The sequence below is a fragment of the Molossus molossus genome, unplaced genomic scaffold, assembly GCF_014108415.1.
Source record: "Molossus molossus isolate mMolMol1 unplaced genomic scaffold, mMolMol1.p scaffold_m16_p_2, whole genome shotgun sequence".
NCBI classification, from domain to species: domain Eukaryota; kingdom Metazoa; phylum Chordata; class Mammalia; order Chiroptera; family Molossidae; genus Molossus; species Molossus molossus.
The window spans coordinates 67,660,421-67,665,418 of record NW_023425355.1 but is presented as its reverse complement, the minus strand read 5'-3'; the positions used below and the strand labels follow the sequence as shown (position 1 = coordinate 67,665,418).

The 4,998-nt window shown below is 41.8% G+C and overlaps 1 pseudogene; it reads right to left on the bottom strand.

Annotated features, from left to right (window-relative positions):
* Positions 1-1,614: 1,614 nt before the first annotated feature.
* On the bottom strand, positions 1,615-3,609 carry LOC118636448 (annotated as a pseudogene).
* Positions 3,610-4,998: the final 1,389 nt, after the last annotated feature.

Here is a 4,998-nt window from a genome sequence, read left to right as displayed (position 1 = left end):
TTGCATCCCATAGATTTTGTGTTGCTCTGTGTTCATTTTCATTGGTTTCCAGGAGGTTTTAATTGCTTCCCTGATCTCCTTGGTAACCCTTCCATTGTTCAATAACATGCTATTTGCCCTCCTTGTGTTTAAATGCTTTTGTGTGTTTTTGTTGTAATGGATTTCTCATTTCATGCCATTGTGATCTGAGAAGATGCTGATATAATTTCAAACTTCTTGAACTTGTGAGACTTATTTTGTGTCCTAACATGTGGTCTATCTTTGAAAATGTCCCATGTGCATTTAAAAAGAATATGAAATGTGCAGTTTTGGAGTGCACTTCTCTGTAGATACCTATTAATTCCATTTGATCTAGTGCATCATTTACAGTCTGTGTATCCTTATTAATTAATTTTTCTAGAGGATCTATCCAGTGATGTCAGTGGTGCATTGAAGTCCCCTGCTATGATTGTATTGTTGTTGATTTCTCCTTTGAAGCCCTCCATAAGTTTTTAAATATATTTTTTGTGCTCCTATATTGGGTACATATATGTTTACTAAAGTTATATCTTCCTGTTGGATATATCCTTTCAATATTATGTAGTGGCCTTGTTTTCCTCTAGTCATGGCCATCATTTTCAAGTCTATTTTATCGGATATGAGTATTGCTACCCCAGCTCTTTTTTCCTTTCCATTTGCTTGGAAGATTTTTTCCATCCCTTCACTTTCAACTTATGTGCGTCTTGTGCTGTGAGGAGGGTCTCTTGTAAACAACATATATGTGAGTCATGTTTTCTTATCCAGTCAGCTACTCTGTGTCTTTTTATCGGAGCATTCAAACCATTCACATTTAAAGTGATAATTAATATGTGCTTATTTATTGCCATTTTTTTTTAGTGTGGTTATATTTTTCCTCCTCTTTCTTCTAGTAGTTACAGTAGTCTTTTTAACATTTCTTGCACTGCTGGTTTGGTGCTAATATATATATTCCCTTAGCCCCCCACCCTCCCTATTTTTTTGTCTGGGGACATCTTTATTTCATCTTCTACTTTGAATGACAGTCTTGCTGGATAGAGTAGTCTTGGATTAGGATCCTTGTTTTTCATGACCTTGATTACTTCATGTCACTTTGTTTTGGCCTGTAGTGTTTCTGATGAGAAGTCAGCTGAGAGCCTTATGGGGGTTCCTTTGTAGGTAACCTGTGGCTTATCTCTTGCTGCCTTTAGGATTCTCCATTTGTCTTTAATTTCTGCCATTTTAGTTATTATGTGTCTTGATGTGAGGCTGTTTGGGTTCTTCTGACTTTGGGCTCTCTGTGCTTTTTGAACTTGAATGCCTTCTTCCTTCAAGTTAGGGAAGTTTTCTGTCACTATTTCTTCAAATATATCCTCTAACCTTTGCTCATTTTCTTCTGGAACTCCTATGATGTAGATGGTATGGTTCATGTTGACCCATAGTTCTCAAGCTGCGTTTCTGTTTTTTTTGTTGTTGTTGTTTTTTGTTTTTTTAAATCAAATTATTTTTATTGTAATTGTAAAGTGTACAAAGTTCGACATGTAACAAAGTAAAGATTCCAATGCCTAAATACAAATACAACAGTACAAAATGCACAAATAAAGCCATTATCAGACACGACTACATATTCTATCCTATAATCTCATAAATCAAGGCTTTTAACTGTCTGGATTCATATGTGACTGTATTCTTTCCAATATGCATTCTTTCTTCTTCTAGGGGTTGTTGAATAACAGCAGGAATATTCCTTCCATAAACTTCATAGTGTTCTAGAAACTGAACGCATTCTTGAAAAACACTATTATGATGCATGATCGTGTGTTTTGACATGTTTTCTAATAAGGACAAGAAGCATCTTTTGGCATAACACAAGGTATCAGTTCCCAGTTTTTTATGATAAGGTTCTAAGATTTTGATAACTCAAGAAATCCCAAAGTTATAATTTCCTTTGGCCCAGTAAAGTGTCCCTATCACCAAATTCACAATGCAGAAATCGAAGGTTTTCTTATCTGGTCTTCATAGGAGAGCTGCTCTTCTTCCTTTTCAATTTTCCTCATCAACTTCTCAGCTTCTTTATTTTGACTTGTAATAATATATGAAACATAGAGGTTAGCCAGTACAATAGCACTGACATTCAGGATGTTGTCATAATGCTTCTTCACCGTGGGCTCATAAAAACCAATGGCTTCTTTGTATTTGTTTTACTGCATGAACAAAACATGAGCCACATTCAGCTTCTACATGTCATGGTCATTGCAGAATGCCACAGATTTGTGAAAGATCTTTTCTACCATGAAATAATTTTCAAGGTTCCAGTAGATTTTTGCCTGGGCCATCAATACGGGAATGTACTTATCCAGGATGTCATCATATTCATTCACTGGCTTTTTGACAGCTTCATCATCTCTGTTGCATCTTGCTTCCTGCACTTGTATTGTGAGTTTCTGAAGTTGCTCAGTAAGCATCCCTGCTAGCCCATCAAGCTTAAGAAAATTTTCTTCAGAAGCTGTCTGTCTGGGAAGTGATCATGGCATCCAAGAAGTCATAGAGATAGGGTGTGAGGAAGTTGTAAATCAAGAGTGCATTCTCTGCCAGGACATCAGCTGTGAGGTCAAAATACTCATATTTGCAGTATAACAGTAACAGGTTGCCAACGGTCTCTGGGGGAAAGGGGTTCTGCTGGAGCGAAAACTGTAGCTTTTCAAACACTTCTGTTGGCCTGGCATCCATGTTTATTAGCACCTGATTGTGCAGAGTCATAGGGTCTAACTCTTCCTCTGCCCTAGGTAGCATGTCAGTTAGGGCTTCCTGGGCTGCCTCATAGTTTCTCAGTTGATATTCAATGGCTGCCTTGAGGTTTAAGGCTTCCACCAGAGCAGTCTGGTGAAGGACTAAAGTGTTGCCAACACTGCAAACATAAACACCCTTAGTAGTCATGCCCACACCTAGCTCTGGGTGCTGGCGGATGCCACGCTCAATAACGTCTGCGATATGCTTCAGTACTGGGGCATATTGCCGGCTGCTGTAATAAGCCAAAGCCTGATTGTAGGAAAGGTCAGGCTGGTAGCCAGAAGCCTGGAGGGCTATAAAGAACTTGGAACATACGGCTTAATACTGTACTTCCTTTTACAGCAAACAACCCAGGTTGACCTGGCCATCTGCCTCATTCTCACCCCCACTGTCTTCTCCCCCTTCCCCACTCAGTAGCTGCCCCACGAGGCTCCTGGCCCTGGGAAGATCACCCTTGCTGTACTTAATAGCACCTTGTAGGCAAAGGACCTGGCTGTGGTAGGTGGGGTTGTCCAAGAGGAGGAAGGCAACCCGGGTGGCCTACAGATAGAGGCAGGCCTTGTACAGGGCCTGGGTCTGGTACAGGCAGTACTGCACCAGTTCCGGGTGCAGCTGGCTCAGCTGCTCGTAGCACTTGGCGGCCATTGTGAACTCCTGCAGGCGGTAGTAGCAGTAGCCCAGCAGCGATAGGCCAGCGCGGCTCCTTGGGCTCCGCTGGAGCTCCCCACCCAGCAGCTGCACTGCCTCGGCATAGCGGGAATCCCGGATCAGCCAGTACATGACCATGGTGAGAACTCCCTGTTGGCTACTGCCCAGCCCCACCATCACCATAACTGCCCTGTGTTTCTGTTTTTTAACTGTTTTCTTCTTTTTGGTTCACTGATTGGGTGATTTTTTTCCTACCCTGTCTTCTAATTCACTGATCCAGTCTTTGGCCTCCTCTACTCTACTGGTTATTCCTTCCAATGTGTTCTTTATTTCTGTGATATCATTCTTCATTTCCAATTGGTTAGTATTCAGTGCTTCTCTATCTTTACTCATGCTGTTGAGCTTCCTCATGATTATTACTCTGGATTCTCCCTCTAATACCTTGCTCAATTCTCTTTCATTTATTTCATCTTTTGAATTATCTCATTCTTTCATTTGAGATTTGTTTCTTTGTTTCTCCATTTTGGCTGTCTCAGTGGGTTTTGGAGCCTGCCAAATTTTTCTTGTGGGTGTTGGAGTTTCACTGATTGTGGTTCCCTCTATTGAGTTTGGATGGGTATAGGAGGATCCACGTTAAACACCACTGGGAAGTCTTAATTTCCTAGGCAGATTTGCAAGCCCACGAAAGGTTTGGATATCCTTTAGACTTTTTCCTGGAGGCTATTAGTCTCAGTTACTTGATGAGCCTTGGGTTGTAGCCCTCAACTGAATTAAAAAGTCCCTCAGGGGTTCAGGGTAAGAGGAATTCTAGTGGGTGGGGCACATGCTTGCTGGCTGTTAATGAGCCTAAATTTGCATTTCTCTGGCTTGGCCCACTGGTGTTAAATTCCTGAGGGAGGGGCTGTTGCTCCCCCTCCTGGGGGGGGCTCTGGGAAGGGGTTCTTTAAGTAATATGGCTACTATCCTGTGAGGGAGTGATTCAGCACTAAACTCCTATTGCCTTCCCAGTTCTCCATTCTCCCAAGTCTCTCCACACAGTTCCAGTTCAGTCTGCCCTTCCTCTGTTGGAGCCCAAGGTTAGTGGCTCTAGCCATTTTGGTGTTCTGTCCTGACCCTCGGTGCTGTGGAGTCAGATTGGGATTTTTACCCCAAGGGAACTGCGCACAGCTAAAACAGCTGCTGGCCATGGGCTCCCAGCTCACCCTCATGCACCTCTGCAGTTATTACCAGGCTCGATTTAGTGTCTTCTTTCTGTCTGTGGTTATACAGGTTCTCTCCAGCTGCTTTTCTGTTGTTGTTGGTTTTTGTGTGTGTGTGTGTGTGTGTGTGTGTTTTGTTTTTTGTTTTTTTCTTTTTTACTGAGGATTTGTATTTATTTTAGTTGTGATTCCAGTTTGGTCCTGGGAGATGGTCTGTGTATCTTCCATTTACTCCACCACCATTTTGAAATCTACAAAACTTTAAAACATTAGTGTTTTTAATGAGTTTAGGGAAAGAGGAAGGGAGATACAGAGAGAGTGAGAGAGAAACAATGACTTGTTCCACCTATCCCTGAACTCATTGGTT